At 59.7% G+C, this 17,500-nt stretch overlaps 1 non-coding gene across 1 annotated transcript; it reads left to right on the forward strand.

Moving 5' to 3' along the window:
* The first annotated feature begins 13,063 nt into the window (after window positions 1-13,063).
* Window positions 13,064-13,182, forward strand: LOC131872316 (5S ribosomal RNA). The gene has a single exon (XR_009370479.1). It is a non-coding gene; the product is annotated as a 5S ribosomal RNA (ribosomal RNA).
* The last annotated feature ends 4,318 nt before the right edge of the window (window positions 13,183-17,500 follow it).

Below are 17,500 nucleotides of genomic sequence, written 5' to 3' on the forward strand. Positions count from 1 at the left end.
ACAATCCCGCCTCGACCAGCCTGAACAATTCCCCTCTCGAAGGAAGGCCTCGGCCTTAATCGTCCACGACAAACAGCTCGACGAGGCATGAAGCACCCACGGGAGCCGGAGCATGACGATGCAGAGTCTCGGTTCACAGGAGCCTGGGAAGAACATCCCGTACGGAACCCTTTACCCGAAAACATCCGAACCGCACATGCTCGCGACAGTCCTGCCGTTAGAGAATGCACCGTGCACGCGACCGAGTAAGGCCACTCAGAGACATCCATTTCCCAGGTATATGCCCCCTACGCACTTTTGGTGGCGCAACTCGCACGAACAGTCCCACCTCGACCCCGTAAACAAGCTTTTTTGCCTCGAAGAGTTCGTCGGAGACGAAGAAGCAACCTTCAGTGCAAACGTAGCACTCTTTTGTGCAACCGCCCAAACAACGCCCCCTCTACCCTCTGTCGAAACACTCGGCATTGCTGCTCCCTAAGGTGAGCTTCTCCTCATAGGCAATTCCGCTCTTATCCGGTCACGTTTGTGTGCCCGAATTTCGCAAGGCAACCTCCATGGGACATGGAAAAGACTCGAGAAGAGAGCTCGCTCACGGGAGAGAGAAGCCAAGGAGACCACGAGAGTGCTGAGAGTGGGACAGCGCTGAATAGGCGGGAGAAGCCTGCGCGTATAAACGGAGATATATATCCAATTGCAACGAAGGAACGTGCCAAAGATCGAGAACAATGGCAGAAATGCTAGTAACGTGCACTTCGGGACCAACGCATCACCGGAAGACAACCGCCAAACATCGAAAGAGTCGCGATGCTCCGCAACCTACGTGCAAAGCGGTCGCACACCGGGTAAGGGAGTGAGAGCCCCAAACATAGCTGGGCGAGGCGCTCACTCCGCTCTTTAATATCTCGTTAATACCGCCAAGGAAATGGCACAAGCACACACACACAAGCATCCTCGGAAGAGGACAGTTCGAGTGACAGGTCAAATCCAAGAGTTCCGAAGACTACCTCCAGGAACAATCGGGAACAAGACCGATTACAAGTCGTCGAGTCTGTTACTGGGCGAACACGAGATGCGCACAGGAAATCGATCAGCCCTCACAATGGCCCAAGGCCAGAGATCGGACTGCTACGATTTACCCCAACAATCATCGTGCCACTCTTCGCAGAGAGGTGATAGACGCCAACGAGCCCGCGCATAGCAATCGAGGTGTAAAAAGGGCGTTGAAGGCAGGAAGCCTGGACGAAAGAGGCTACGAGGTCACCTCGAAGCGGTCTAAGAATCGGGCGCACTTGGGGCGACTACCAGTGCCAACCCCTTATCCCGCGGTGCGTCCGACACACAGAAATTTCCAAGGCGGCCAAGGAGCCTCCCCGCATAGCAATCGGGGTGTGAGGTTACGGATGCAGCATTGATAGCAATCGAGGTGTGAGGCGAAGGATGCAGAAGTGAGAGCCGAGGGATGTAGCAGAGATAGCAATCGGGGTGTGTGATGCAGAAGAGATAGCAATCGAGGTGTGCGGTGGGAAGGGCCCAGCAGCCAGAATGCATGAAGCGACGGATGAAGCAGTGATGACAACCGGGCTGTGAGGAGAGGAGGGATGCAGCCAAGAAAGCAATCAGGGCTCGAGGCAAGGGATGCATCAAGGATAGCAATCATGTTGTGAGGCGAGATTCCAAAGGCTAAACGTGAGAGGCTGCAGGGTCGACTCAGAGAGGTCTATGCATGTGAGAGGCTGAAAGCAAGGTCGACTCGGAGCGGTCTATGCATCGGGCGCGCTTGGGGCGACTACCAGTGCCAACCCCTTATCCCGCGACGCGTCCGACAAAGAGAACGTTCCAAGGCGGCAGAGGAGGTTACCAGCCGAAGGATGCAGTAGCAATAACAGGTATAGTTCCGCGGCGGCCGAGAAGACTCACCGCATAGGAATCGGGATGCGAGGCGAGGGATGCGGCGGGAAGGCCCCGACGGCTAAACGGAAGAGGCTGCAGGGCCGCCTCGGAATGGTCCAAGCATCGGATGCGATTGGGACGACTACCAGTGCCAACCCCTTATCCCGCGATGCGTCCGATACACAGATAGTTCCAAGGCGGCCGAGGAGCCTCACCGCATATCAATCGGGGTGCGAGGCGAGGGATGGGGCGGGAAGGCCCCAACGGCTAGACGGAAGAGGCTTCAGGGCCACCTCGGAATGGTCCAAGCATCGGACGCGCTTGGGGCGACTGCCAGTGCCAACCCCTTATCCCGCGATGCGTCCGATACACAGATGGTTCCAAGGCGGCCGAGGAGCCTCACCGCATAGCAATCGGGGGTGCGAGGCGAGGGATGGGGCGGGAAGGCCCCAACGGCTAGACGGAAGAGGCTTCAGGGCCGCCTAGGAATGGTCCAAGCATCGGACACGCTTGGGGCGACTACCAGTGACAGCCCCCTATCCCGCGATGCGTCCGATACGAAGATGGTTCCAAGGCGGCCGAGGAGCCTCACCGCATAGCAATCGGGGTGCGAGGTGGGGGATGCGGCGAGATGGCCCCAACGGCTAGACGGAAGAGGCCACAGGGCCGCGTCGGAATAGTCCAAGCATCGGACGCGCTTGGGGCGACTACCAGTGACAACCCCTTATCCCGCGATGCGTCCGATATGAAGATAGTTCCAAGGCGGCCGAGGAGCCTCACCGCATAGCAATCGGGGTGCGAGGTGGGGGATGCGGCGAGATGGCCCCAACGGCTAGACGGAAGAGGCTGCAGGGCCGCCTCGGAATAGTCCAAGCATCGGACGCGCTTGGGGCCACTACCAGTGACAACCCCTTATCCCGCAATGCGTCCGATACGAAGATAGTTCCAAGGCGGCCGAAGAGCCTCACCGCATAGCAATCGGGGTGCGAGGTGGGGGATGCGGCGAGATGGCCCCAACGGCTAGACGGAAGAGGCCACAGGGCCGCCTCGGAATAGTCCAAGCATCGGACGCGCTTGGGGCGACTACCAGTGACAACCCCTTATCCCGCGATGCGTCCGATACGAAGATAGTTCCCAGGCGGCCGAGGAGCCTCACCGCATAGCAATCGGGGTGCGAGGCGAGGGATGCGGCGAGATGGCCCCAAAGGCTAGACGGAAGAGGCTGCAGGGCTGCCTCGGAATAGTCCAAGCATCGGACGCGCTTGGGGCGACTACCACTGCCAACCCCTTATCCCGCGATGCGTCCGATACACAGATAGTTCCGAGGCGGCCGAGGAGGTGGGGGATGCAGCGAGATGGCCCCAACGGCTAGACGGAAGAGGCTGCAGGGCCGCCTCGGAATAGTCCAAGCATCGGACGCGCTTGGGGCGACTACCAGTGACAACCCCTTATCCCGCGATGCGTCCGATACACAGATAGTTCCGAGGCGGCCAAGGAGCCTCACCGCATAGCAATCGTGGTGCGAGGTGGGGGATGCGGCGAGATGGCCCCAACGGCTAGACGGAAGAGGCTGCAGGGCCGCCTCGGAATGGTCCAAGCATCGGATGCGCTTGGGGCGACTACCACTGCCAACCCCTTATCCCGCGATGCGTCCGATACACAGATAGTTCCAAGGCGGCCGAGGAGCCTCACAGCATAGCAATCAGGGTGCGAGGCGAGGGATGCGGCGAGAAAGCCCCAACGGCTAGAGGGAAGAGGCTTCAGGTCCGCCTCGGAATGGTCCAAGCATCGGACGCGCTTGGGGCGACTACCAGTGACAACCCCTTATCCCGCGACGCGTCCGATACACAGATAGTTCCAAGGCGGCCGAGGAGCCTCACCGCATAGCAATCGGGGTGCGAGGCGAGGGATGCGGCGAGAAGGACCCAACGGCTACACGGAAGAGGCTTCGGGGCCGCCTCGGAATGGTCCAAGCATCGGACGCGCTTGGGGCGACTACCAGTGACAACCCCTTATCCCGCGACGCGTCCGATACACAGATAGTTCCAAGGCGGCCGAGGAGCCTCACCGCATAGCAATCGGGGTGCGAGGCGAGGGATGCGGCGAGAAGGACCCAACGGCTACACGGAAGAGGCTTCGGGGCCGCCTCGGAATGGTCCAAGCATCGGACGCGCTTGGGGCGACTACCAGTGACAACCCCTTATCCCGCGACGCGTCCGATACACAGATAGTTCCAAGGCGGCCGAGGAGCCTCACCGCATAGCAATCGGGGTGCGAGGCGAGGGATGCGGCGAGAAGGACCCAACGGCTAGACGGAAGAGGCTTCGGGTCCGCCTCGGAATGGTCCAAGCATCGGACGCGCTTGGGGCGACTACCAGTGACAACCCCTTATCCCGCGACGCGTCCGATACACAGATAGTTCCAAGGCGGCCGAGGAGCCTCACCGCATAGCAATCGGGGTGCGAGGCGAGGGATGCGGCGAGAAGGACCCAACGGCTAGACGGAAGAGGCTTCGGGTCCGCCTCGGAATGGTCCAAGCATCGGACGCGCTTGGGGCGACTACCAGTGACAACCCCTTATCCCGCGACGCGTCCGATACACAGATAGTTCCAAGGCGGCCGAGGAGCCTCACCGCATAGCAATCGGGGTGCGAGGCGAGGGATGCGGCGAGAAGGACCCAACGGCTAGACGGAAGAGGCTTCGGGTCCGCCTCGGAATGGTCCAAGCATCGGACGCGCTTGGGGCGACTACCAGTGACAACCCCTTATCCCGCGACGCGTCCGATACACAGATAGTTCCGAGGCGGCCGAGGAGCCTCACCGCATAGCAATCGGGGTGCGAGGCGAAGGATGCGGCGAGAAGGACCCAACGGCTAGACGGAAGAGGCTTCGGGTCCGCCTCGGAATGGTCTAAGCATCGGACGCGCTTGGGGCGACTACCAGTGACAACCCCTTATCCCGCGACGCGTCCGATACACAGATAGTTCCAAGGCGGCCGAGGAGCCTCACCGCATAGCAATCGGGGTGCGAGGCGAGGGATGCGGCGAGAAGGACCCAACGGCTAGACGGAAGAGGCTTCAGGGCCGCCTCGGAATGGTCCAAGCATCGAACGCGCTTGGGGCGACTACCAGTGACAACCCCTTATCCCGCGACGCGTCCGATACACAGATAGTTCCGAGGCGGCCGAGGAGCCTCACCGCATAGCAATCGGGGTGCGAGGCGAGGGATGCGGCGAGAAGGACCCAACGGCTAGACGGAAGAGGCTTCAGGGCCGCCTCGGAATGGTCCAAGCATCGGACGCGCTTGGGGCGACTACCAGTGACAACCCCTTATCCCGCGACGCGTCCGATACACAGATAGTTCCGAGGCGGCCGAGGAGCCTCACCGCATAGCAATCGGGGTGCGAGGCGAGGGATGCGGCGAGAAGGACCCAACGGCTAGACGGAAGAGGCTTCAGGGCCGCCTCGGAATGGTCCAAGCATCGGACGCGCTTGGGGCGACTACCAATGACAACCCCTTATCCCGCGACGCGTCCGATACACAGATAGTTCCGAGGCGGCCGAGGAGCCTCACCGCATAGCAATCGGGGTGCGAGGCGAGGGATGCGGCGAGAAGGACCCAACGGCTAGACGGAAGAGGCTTCAGGGCCGCCTCGGAATGGTCCAAGCATCGGACGCGCTTGGGGCGACTACCAGTGACAACCCCTTATCCCGCGACGCGTCCGATACACAGATAGTTCCGAGGCGGCCGAGGAGCCTCACCGCATAGCAATCGGGGTGCGAGGCGAGGGATGCGGCGAGAAGGACCCAACGGCTAGACGGAAGAGGCTTCAGGGCCGCCTCGGAATGGTCCAAGCATCGGACGCGCTTGGGGCGACTACCGTTGCCAACCCCTTATCCCGCGATGCGTCTGATACACAGATAGTTCCGAGGCGGCCGAGGAGCCTCACCGCATAGCAATCGGGTTGCGAGGCAGATTATTGGGAAGGGAACCCCCTGGGATGCGGCTCAAGCAGTGCCCAAAGGGACTGGAATGCGGAATCACATCGAGAGACCCAAATGCTATACGAGGGCTCAAATCGAATTATCGATTTGGCCACGACATGGACGCATCGGAACGACTACCTTTGCCGAACCACTCGCAATTGCATCCATACCGAAACCAATAGACATTTCCGTTAGAGCCCTCGCATAGCATTCGGGAATCTCGCATGCCCCTCTAAATCGACCAATGCTGGCGCTCAATGAAAATCCGAGCGCTACCACCGTTCGAGCGCCAGCATTGGTCGAGTTAGAGGGGCACGGGGGAGAATGCTCCAGTCAACACCTCCCCTATATAAGTTATTTGTCCGATTCTCGCACAACCGTAGTCTGCCTCGTCGAATCAAACAACGGTCCCAGATTCCGACTTCCGTTCCGTAGAGACCCAAAAGCTAGATGGAGGCTCGCAAGAAAGAGAGTCGGCGCATAGCAATCGGGTTTCTCGAACGTTTAGGGACCGAGCTCACTTGCGGATAGGGCAAAATCCGCCAAGCAACCCAAAAGCTAGACGGGGGCTCGAATCGAATCGCCTAGGCGGCCACAACAACGACGTGTTGGATCGACTACCAGTGCCAAACCATTCAGCAAGACTAGTCTGTGTCGAGGCCGGATAGAGATTCTCAGAGAGCGCCCGCATAGCATTTAGGAGACCTGCCGCGTCCCTCACACTCGACAAATGGTGGTGCACGTTTATAAATCCGAGCGATCCCAACCCTTTCAAGCACCAACATCGGTCGAGATAGAGGGGCACGGAGGGGGCTGCGTGAGACAACACAGTCCCCTATATAAGTTATTTGTCCGATTCTCACACATCCGAAGAATGGTCATCAAATCGGACAACAGCCCAAACTTCCGACTTCCGTCCCAGAAAGCCCAAGAGCTATCTAAAACGTTCATGGCCGGAACTCGATCGCGGCTATACCAGTCCGCCAAGCAACCCAAAAGCTAGACTGGAGCTCTAGTCGAATCACCTCTGTGGCCATTGCAAGGACGTGTTGGAGCGACTACCATTGCCGAACCATTCCGCAGGTCGAGTCCATACCAAGGCCGCATAGAGATTCACGATGAGCTCCTGCATAGCAATCAGGAGACTTGCCGTGTCCATCACAATCGATAAATCCTGGTGCAAGATTTTTGCATCCGAGCGCTCCAACCAGTCGAGCACCAGCATCAATCGACATAAACGGGCACGGGGGGAGGATGCTCGAGAACACTACCTCCCCTATATAAGTTATTTGTCCGATTCTCAAGCAGCCGAAGTCTGGTCATCGAATCGGGTCAAAGACCACAACTTCCGACTTTACCCACAATGCAAGTCATCGAATCGAACATCGGCCCCCGAGTCGGACTCCATGCGTATGTCAGGTCATCGGACCCAAATTCCGCCTTCCTGCGCATGGCGGGCCATCAATATCAACTCGGTCATCGGACCCAAACTCCGCCTTTTTGCGTATGGCACGCCTTCAAATCGGTCATCGGACCCAAATTCCGCCTTCCTGTGCATGGCGGGCCATCAACATCAACTCGGTCATCGGACCCAAATTCCGCCTTTCTGCGCATGGCACGCCATCAACTCGGTCATCGGACCCAAATTCCGCCTTCCTGCGCATGGCAGGTCATCGGACACAAATTCAGACCTCGCCAATATGCCTACGTATCGAATCGGTCATCGGACCCAACTTCCGACTTCATCCATACTGTAGGGTCTTTGAGGTTGGCGCGGTGCGCTCAACCCAGGGAGTCGACCCATCGAAGCATACACCTCCCCTATATAAGCTATTTGTCCGATTCCCACACCTGTGTAGTTTGCACCTCTGACCAGGACATCGACCCCAACTTCCGAACTCGACTGCAACGACGGCACCAGCGCCTTGGTGCGCACCTTGCGACGCACAGTCCCAACATTCGCCTTCCTGCACATGGCAGGTCATCGGACCCAAATTCCGACCTCGCGAGTATGCCTACATATCGAATCGGTCATCGGACCCAACTTCCGACTTCATCCATACCGTAGGGTCTTTGAGGTTGGCGCGGTGCGCTCAACCCGGGGAGTCGACCCAACGAAGCATACACCTCCCCTATATAAGCTATTTGTCCGATTCCCACACCTGTGTAGTTTGCACCTCCGATCAAGACATCGACCCCAACTTCCGAACTCGCCTCCAACGACCGAACCAGCGCCTTGGTGCGCACCTTGCAACGCACAGTGCCAACATTCGCCTTCCTGCACGTGGCAGGTCATCGGACCCAAATTCCGACCTCGCGAGTATGCCTACATATCGAATCGGTCATCGGACCCAACTTCCGACTTCATCCATACCGTAGGGTCTTTGAGGTTGGCGCGGTGCGCTCAACCCGGGGAGTCGACCCAACGAAGCATACACCTCCCCTATATAAGCTATTTGTCCGATTCCCACACCTGTGTAGCTTGCACCTCCGATCAGGACATCGACCCCAACTTCCGAACTCGACTAAAAAGACCGCACCAGCGCCTTGGTGTGCACCTTGCAACGCACAGTGTCAACATTCGCCTTCCTGCACATGGCAGGTCATCGGACCCAAATTCCGACCTCATGAGCATACCTACTAATCGAATTGGTCATCGGACCCAACTTCCGACTTCATCCATACCGTAGGGTCTTTGAGGTTGGCGCGGTGCGCTCAACCTGGGGAGTCGACCCATCGAAGCATACACCTCCCCTATATAAGCTATTTGTCCGATTCCGACACCTGTGTAGTTTGCACCTCCGCTCAGGACATCGACCCCAACTTCCGAACTCGCCTGCAACGACCGAACCAGCGCCTTGGTGCGCACCAAAAGTGCGCACTTTTGGAGGGCACTTTTGTGCGCTCCAAAGGTGCGCACTTTTGGAGGGCACTTTTCTGCGCTCCAAAGGTGCGCACTTTTGGAGGGCACTTTTTGGAGGGCACTTTTCTGCGCTCCAAAGGTGCGCACTTTTGGAGGGCACTTTTTGGAGGGCACTTTTCTGCGCTCCAAAGGTGCGCACTTTTGGAGGGCACTTTTTGGAGGGCACTTTTCTGCGCTCCAAAGGTGCGCACTTTTGGAGGGCACTTTTTGGAGGGCACTTTTCTGCGCTCCAAAGGTGCGCACTTTTGGAGGGCACTTTTTGGAGGGCACTTTTCTGCGCTCCAAAGGTGCGCACTTTTGGAGGGCACTTTTCTGCGCTCCAAAGGTGCGCACTTTTGGAGGGCACTTTTTGGAGGGCACTTTTCTGCGCTCCAAAGGTGCGCACTTTTGGAGGGCACTTTTTGGAGGGCACTTTTCTGCGCTCCAAAGGTGCGCACTTTTGGAGGGCACTTTTTGGAGGGCACTTTTCTGCGCTCCAAAGGTGCGCACTTTTGGAGGGCACTTTTGTGCACTCCAAAGGTGCGCACTTTTGGAGGGCACTTTTCCTGTGCTCCAAAGGTGCACACCTAGGTGAGCACCTTCGACCACACCTTGTAGCACACCAAACTCTGACTTTCGACTTCATCCGCAATGCAGGGTCTTTGAGGTTGGCGCAATGCGCACAACCAGGGGAGTCGACCCATCAAACCCAACACCTCCCCTATATAAGCTATTTGTCTGATTCTCATACATGCGTAGCCTGCAGGAGCAATTAGGACATCGACCCCAACTTTCGGCTTCTAAACGAAAACAAGGTCTTTGAGGTTGGTGTAATGCGAACAACTAGGGGAGTCAACCCATCAAACCCAACACCTCCCCTATATAAGCTATTTGTCTGATTCTCATACATGTGTAGTCTACAGGAGCAATTAGGACATCGACCCCAACTTTTGACTTCTTAACGAAAACAAGGTCTTTGAGGTTGACGTAATGCGCACAACCAGGGGAGTCGACCCATCAAACCCAACACCTCCCCTATATAAGCTATTTGTCCGATTCTCATACATGTGTAGCCTGCAGGAGCCATTAGGACATTGACCCCAACTTTTGACTTCTTAACGAAAACAAGGTCTTTGAGGTTGGCGTAATGCGCACAACCAAGGGAGTTGACCCATCAAACCCAACACCTCCCCTATATAAGCTATTTGTCTGATTCTCATACATGTGTAGCCTGCAACAACGATTAGGACATCCACCCCAACTTCTGAATTCGTCTGCGTTGACCGCACCAAAGGTGCACGCCTTGGTGCTCACCAAAATCCGACTTCCGACTTCTTCTGCTATGCGGGGTCTTTGAGGTTGGCGCAGTGCGCACAACCAGGGGAGTCAACCCACCGAATGCAACACCTCCCCTATATAAGCTATTTGTCTGATTCTCATACATGCGTAGACTGCAGCAATGATTAGGACATCCACCCCAACTTTTGACTTCTTAAACAAGACAGGGTCTTTGAAGTTGGTGCAGTGCACACAACCAGGGGAGTCGACCCATCAAACGCAACACCTCCCCTATATAAAGCTATTTGTCCGATTCTCATACGTGTAGTCTGCAGCAGCGATTAGGACATCGACCCCAACTTCCGAATTCGTTTGCATTGACCGCACCAAAGGTGCACGCCTTGGTGTGCACCCTGGAGTGCACTTTGGTGCTCACCTCGGTGCACACTTTGGTGTGCACCTCGGTGTGCACCAAAGGTGCGCACCTTGGAGCGCACCAAAGGTGTACACTTTGGAGCGCACCACATAGGGTCTTTGAGAGGTTGGCGCAGTGCGCACACCAAGGTGGGTGTTGAGGTGCGTGCCGAGGTGGGTGGGTGCTAGGGTGCGCTCCATGGTGGGTGCCAGGGTGGGTGCGTGCTAGGGTGGATTCCAAAGAGGGTCATAGGGTGGGTGCCAAGGTGGGTTGGTGATATAGTGGGTTCAAAGGTGGGTACTAGGGTGGGTTCCAAGGTGGGTCACAAGTTGGGTGCCAGGATGCGTGGGTGTTAGGTTGGGTGCCAAGGTGGGCTCCTGCGTGGGTGGGTGCTAGGGTGGGTTTCAAGGTGGACGCGAGGGCGGGTGCCAAGGTGGGTAACAAGTTGGGTGTTAGGATGGGTGAGTGCTAGAGTGGGTGCCAAGGTGGGTGGGTGCTAAGGTGGATGCCAAGGTGGTTCACAGGGTGGGTGGGTTCTAGGGTGAGTTCCAAGGTGGGTCACAGGTTCAGTGCTAGGGTGGGTGTCAAGGCGGGTGTCGAGGTGCCTGGGTGCTAGGGTGTGGATGCCAATGTGGGTCATAGGGTGGGTACTAGGGTGGGCTGCAATGTGGGTGCCAAGGTGGGTAACATGCTCGGTGGGTTCTAAATTGGGTGCCAGGGTGGGTGTGCACCCACCTTGCCCGAGGTGGGTGCCAAGGTGCCAGTGTGGGTGGGTGCTAAGGTGGATGCCAAGGTGGGTGAGAAGGTGGGTGATAGGTTGAGTGGTAGGATGGGTGGGTGCCAAGATGGGTCACAGGGTGGGTGCAAGGGTGGGTAGGTGCTAGGGTTGGTGTCAGGGTGGGTGGGTGCTAGGTTGGGTTCCAAGGTGGGTGCGAGGGTGAGTGTCAAGGTGGGTCACAGGTTAGGTGCTAGGATGGGTGAGTGCTAGGGTGCAAAGGTGCCAGGGTGGGTGCTAGGATGGGTCGATGCTAGGGTGAGTGGCAAGGTGGGTCCACAAGTGTCAAGGTGGGTGCCGAGGTGGGTGCCAAGTCGGCGACTGCTATGGTGGATGCCAAGGTGGGTCACGGGGTGGGTGCCAAGTTGCTAGGTTGGGTTCCAAGGTGGGTGCCAACGTGGGTGCTAGGGTGCGTGGGTTAAAGGGTGTGTCACAACGTGGGTGCCAGGATGGGTGCGCACCCACACTGGCCAAGACGGGTGCGGGTGCAAGGTTGGGTTCCAAGCCCGGTCACAGGCTGGGTGCTAGGATGGGTGGGTGCCAAGGTGGGCACCAGGGTGGGTGCACCCACCCTGGCCAAGGTGGGTCACGGGGTGGGTCCTAGGGTGGGTAACGGGGTGGGTACTAAGGTGCGTGCCAAGGTGGGTCATAGGGTGGGTGCCAAGGTGGGCACCAGGGTGGGTGTGCACCAACCCTAGCCAGGGTAGGTCACGGGGTGGTTGTCGGGGTGGGCGTCAAGGAGCCAAGGTGGGTGGCAAGTAGCCAAGTTGCGTGCCAAGGTGGGTGTCGGGGTGGGTGCCAAGGATCCAAGGTGGGTGCCAAGGAACCAAGGTGGGTGTCTGGGTGGGTGCCGAGGTGGGAGCCAGGGTGGGTCCCAAGGTGAGTGCAAAGGTGGGTGCCAGGGTCAAGGTGAGTGCCAATGTGGGTTCCAAGGTGCCAGGGTCAGGGTGAGTGCCAATGTGGGTTCAAAGGTGCTAAGTTGGGTGCGAGGTTGGGTGCGAGGGTGGGTGGGTGCCAAGGTGTGCTAGGTGGAAGCCCGGGTGGGTCGGCATCCCATGGGTGTCGAGTTGGGTGCCTGATGGGTGCTTCTTGTCAAGTTTTAGTCGTCGGGACTCATTTCGAGCCTTAGAGGTCGTTTCTTGTCCGGTTGCCCTGTCTTCGACCTGGGAACCCAATTTTGGTCCTCGGGTCCCATTTTTTTTTGTCTCGCATCCCACTTTTGGCCTGTGGCCTTTTCGGGGTCGATTCTCGTTTTGGGCATCAGAGCATGTTTCTTCTCCTAAAACCCAATATTTGTTTATTAAGTCTCGGAACACATTTTTGTTCTCGTGGACCCATCATGGGTCTTGGAACGCATTTGTGGTCCTTGGGTCCCATTTTGCATCCCGAAACTTGTGTTTTGGTGCTTGATCCCTATTTTGGGTGCCCACCTTGCACCAAGTGCGCACCCGGGGCAAACCGAGCGCCTTGGTGCACCGGGGCAAGATCGAGCGTGCACCCGAGGCGCCCCGAACATGCACCAAGGTGCACTCGGCCCACATGTGAGCGCAGGTCGTTGCGCCCGAGGTGGTGTGTGGGCACCGCGTTGCAGACGGGACACTGCACGCACACGACGCCCCCTCCAGGTGCACGCACGTAGGCCGGGCCGGGTGCACACCCGACGCCCTAGCAAGGTGCGCGCACCCGGGCAGGGCTCACACTTGGCGAACGGGGCGCACTTCGCGAGGGAGGGTGTGCACCTCGACGGGGGTGGGTGGCCGGGGTGGATTCGCACGTGGGTCGCGGTTTGCTAAGTACACACTGCGACAAGCTCATAACGGGTGCGATCATACCAGCGTTAGTGCACCGGATCCCATCAGAACTCCGCAGTTAAGCGCGCTTGGGCCGGAGTAGTACTGGGATGGGTGACCTCCCGGGAAGTCCCGGTGTTGCACCCTTTTTTAGTTTTTCGCCGGGCGTCGCAATGCTATTTGAATAAACCTTTTGCCCGTTTGCGTTCTCGTCGGGGCCGGGCCGGGCCGGGGTGCGCTGCCCGCACTACCGCGCGCGCGGGGGCGACACCGAGCGCGCACCCGAGGCGCCCCGAGCACACAGGCCACGGTGCAACCCGGGCGTTGTGCGCGCACCCCGGTGCGCCCGAGGTGCTGCGCGCGCACCCAGGTGAAATCGGTGTGCACCTCGGCCAGTGCGCGCTCGGTCGAGTCGCGCACGTTGGCCAAGGTGCACGGTGATGTTTCTTACTCTAAGGTTCCGCACCAGACGCCCGGGACAGGTGAGCGAAGCTGGGCGGGGCCGGGTGCGCGGCCGGGGCAGGTGCACGCAGCTGGAGAGAGCTTTGGAGCACACTTCGGAGCGCACCAATGATGCGCTCCATTCAAAAGTTTCCTGAAAAGGCAAAAAAAGTTGAGATTATAGAATTTCCCACTTGAGAGATTGTAAAAAAAAAAAATTTAAAATGAAGGAAACGCGGGTGCCAAGGTGTGCGCAGCCCAGCCAAGGTGTGCGCACCAAGGCGCCCACCCTGGCGAAGGTGCACGCAAGGTGCGCACCCGAGGCAAACCGGACAATTAACCCAACTTTCGACTTCGCGCGCACCTTGGAGCGCACTTCGGAGCGCTCCTTGGTGCGCACCAATCTTGGGCACCTCGGAGTGCACCATGGCGCCCACCAAGGTGCGCACCCGGGGCAAACCGAGCTCCGACTTCGTGCGCACCTTGGAGCGCACGAAAGGTGCGCACCATGGCGCCCACCAAGGTGCGCAGCCCAGCCAAGGCGTGCGCATCAAGGTGCGCACCCTGGCGAAGGTGCGCACCCGGGGCAAACCGAGCTCCGACTTCGTGCGCACCTTGGAGCGCACAAAAGGTGCGCAACCCAGCCAAGGTGTGCGCACCCCGGTCAAACCGAGCTCCGAATCGTGCGCACCAGAGGTGCACGCCATCGTGCGCACCTTGGAGCACACTTCGGAGCCCTCCTTGGTGCGCGCCGATGTTGCGCACCTCGGAGCGCACCCGGGGAAAACAATGCAATTAACCCGACTTTCGACTTCGTGGGCACCTCGGAGCGCTCTCGGGTTCGCACCTCGGAGCACACCGAGGTGCGCACCTTTGATGCGCTGCCTTCACCAATTTCCAGAAAAGGCAAGAAAACATTGAGAAGGTGTGCGCACCGAGGTGCCCACCCTGGCGAAGGTGCACGCGAGGTGCGCACCCGGGGCAAACCGGGCTCCGACTTCGTGCACGCCGCACCTTGGAGCACACTTCGGAGCGCTCCTTGGTGCGCACCAGGGCGCGCAACCCAGCCGAGGTGCCCACCCCGGCGAAGGTGCACGCGAGGTGCGCACCCGGGGCAAACCGGGCTCCGACTTCGTGCACGCCATGGTGCCCACCGCGGCGAAGGTGCACGCGAGGTGCGCACCCGGGGCAAACCGGGCTCCGACTTCGTGCACGCCGCACCTTGGAGCACACTTCGGAGCGCTCCTTGGTGCGCACCATGGTGCCCACCAGGGCGCGCAACCCCGCCGAAGGTGCACGCGAGGTGCGCACCCGGGGCAAACCGGGCTCCGACTTCGTGCACGCCGCACCTTGGAGCACACTTCGGAGCGCTCCTTGGTGCGCACCATGGTGCCCACCAGGGCGCGCAACCCCGCCGAAGGTGCACGCGAGGTGCGCACCCGGGGCAAACCGGGCTCCGACTTCGTGCACGCCATGGTGCGCACCGCGGCGAAGGTGCGCACCCGGGGCAAACCGGGCTCCGACTTCGTGCACGCCGCACCTTGGAGCACACTTCGGAGCGCTCCTTGGTGCGCACCAGGGCGCGCAACCCAGCCGAGGTGCCCACCCCGGCGAAGGTGCACGCGAGGTGCGTACCCGGGGCAAACCGGGCTCCGACTTCGTGCACGCCGCACCTTGGAGCACACTTCGGAGCGCTCCTTGGTGCGCACCATGGTGCCCACCAGGCCGCGCAACCCAGCCAAGGTGTGCGCACCAAGGTGCACGCGAGGTGCGCACCCGGGGCAAACCGGGGTCCGACTTCGTGCACGCCGCACCTTGGAGCACACATCGGGGCGCTCCCGGGTTCGCACCGGCGTTGCGCACCGTGGTGGGCACCTCGGAGCACACCAAGGTGGGCAGCGAGGTGCGCACCTTTGATGCGATGCCTTCACTAATTTCCATAAAAGGCAAAAAAAAAACGAGATTTTAAAATTTCCGTTTTGAAAGATAGTGAGAAAAAGGGAATGCTGGTGCCATCTTGAGCCCGCCCTGGTGCGCAGCCCAGCCAAGGTGTGCGCACCAAGGTGCCCACCCTGGCGAAGGTAAGCGCCCGGGCAATTAACCCAACTTCCAACTTCGCGCGCGCCAGGGTGGGAGCGCACCCAACAACCGGGCCTGGGAAGAGCCAATGCGAGAAACCCCACCAAACGCTCTGACAAAAAAAGAGGGGGCGCTCCAGTAACCCCGCTTCGGAGCGCACCCTGGGCAAACCCAGCCAAGGTGCCCACCCCGGCCAAGGTGCAGGCGAGGTGCGCACCCGGGGCAAACCGGGCTCCGACAACGTGCACGCCGCACCTTGGAGCACACTTCGTAGCGCTCCCGGGTGCGCACCTCAGAGCACACCAAGGTGGGCAGCGAGGTGCGCACCTTTGATGCGCTGCCTTCACTAATTTCCAGAAAAGGCAAAAAAAAAAGGAGATTTTAAAATTTCCGTTTTGAAAGATAGTGAAAAAAACGGAACGCGCGTGCCATCTTGAGCCCGCCCTGGTGCGCAGCCCAGGTAAGGTGCCCACCCTGGCAAAGGTGCGCACCCGGGCAATTAACCCTACTTCCGACTTCGTGCGCGCCAGGGTGGCAACCGGGCCTCGGAAGAGCCAATGCGAGAAACCCCACCAAACGCTCCGACAAAAAAAGAGGCGGCGCTCCAATAACCCCGCTTCGGAGCGCAGCCGGGGCAAACCCAGCCAAGGTGCCCACCCCGACGAAGGTGCACGCGAGGTGCGCACCCGGGGCAAACCGGGCTCCGACAACGTGCACGCAGCACCTTGGAGCACACTTCGAAGCACTCCCGGGTGCCCACCGGCGTTGCGCACCGTGGTGGGCAGCGAGGTGCGCACCTTTGATGCGCTGCCTTCACTAATTTCCAGAAAAAGGCAAAAAAAAATGAGATTTTAAAATTTCCGTTTTGAAAGATAGTGAAAAAAAAGGAACGCGGGTGCCATCTTGAGCCCGCCCTGGTGCGCAGCCCAGGCAAGGCATGCGCACCAAGGTGCCCACCCGAGGTGCACACCCGGGGCAAACCGGGCTCCGACTTCGTGCAGGCCGCACCTTGGAGCACACTTCGGAGCGCTCCTTGGTGCGCACCATGGTGCCCACCAGGGCGCGCAACCCAGCCAAGGTCTGCACACCAAGGTGCCCACCCCGGCGAAGGTGCACGCGAGGTGCGCACCCGGGGCAAACCGGGCTCCGACTTCGTGCACGCCATGGTGCCCACCGCGGCGAAGGTGCACGCGAGGTGCGCACCCGGGGCAAACCGGGCTCCGACTTCGTGCACGCCGCACCTTGGAGCACACTTCGGAGCGCTCCTTGGTGCGCACCATGGTGCCCACCAGGGCGCGCAACCCAGCCAAGGTGTGCGCACCAAGGTGCACGCGAGGTGCGCACCCGGGGCAAACCGGGGTCCGACTTCGTGCACGCCGCACCTTGGAGCACACATCGGAGCGCTCCCAGGTTCGCACCAGCGTTGCGCACCTTTGATGCGCTGCCTTCACTAATTTCCAGAAAAGGCAAAAAAAAACGAGATTTTAAAATTTCCGTTCTGAAAGATAGTGAAAAAAACGGAACGCGGGTGCCATCTTGAGCCCTTCCTGGTGCGCAGCCCAGGCAAGTTGTGCGCACCAAGGTGCCCACCCTGGCGGAGGTGCGCGCCCGGGGCAATCCGGGCTCCGACTTCGTGCACTGCATGGTGCCCACCAAGGCGCGCAACCCAGCCAAGGTGCCCACCGCAGCGAAGGTGCACGCGAGGTGCGCACCCGAGGTGCACACCCGGGGCAAACCGGGCTCCGACTTCGTGCACGCCGCACCTTGGAGCACACTTCAGAGCGCTCCTTGGTGCGCACCAGGGCGCGCAACCCAACCAAGGTCTGCACACCAAGGTGCTCACCCCGGCGAAGGTGCACGCGAGGTGCGCACCCGGGGCAAACCGGGCTCGGACTTCGTGCACGCCGCACCTTGGAGCACACATCGGAGCGCTCCCGGGTTCGCA

Source organism: Cryptomeria japonica, unplaced genomic scaffold (genome assembly GCF_030272615.1).
Source record: "Cryptomeria japonica unplaced genomic scaffold, Sugi_1.0 HiC_scaffold_554, whole genome shotgun sequence".
NCBI lineage: Eukaryota > Viridiplantae > Streptophyta > Pinopsida > Cupressales > Cupressaceae > Cryptomeria > Cryptomeria japonica.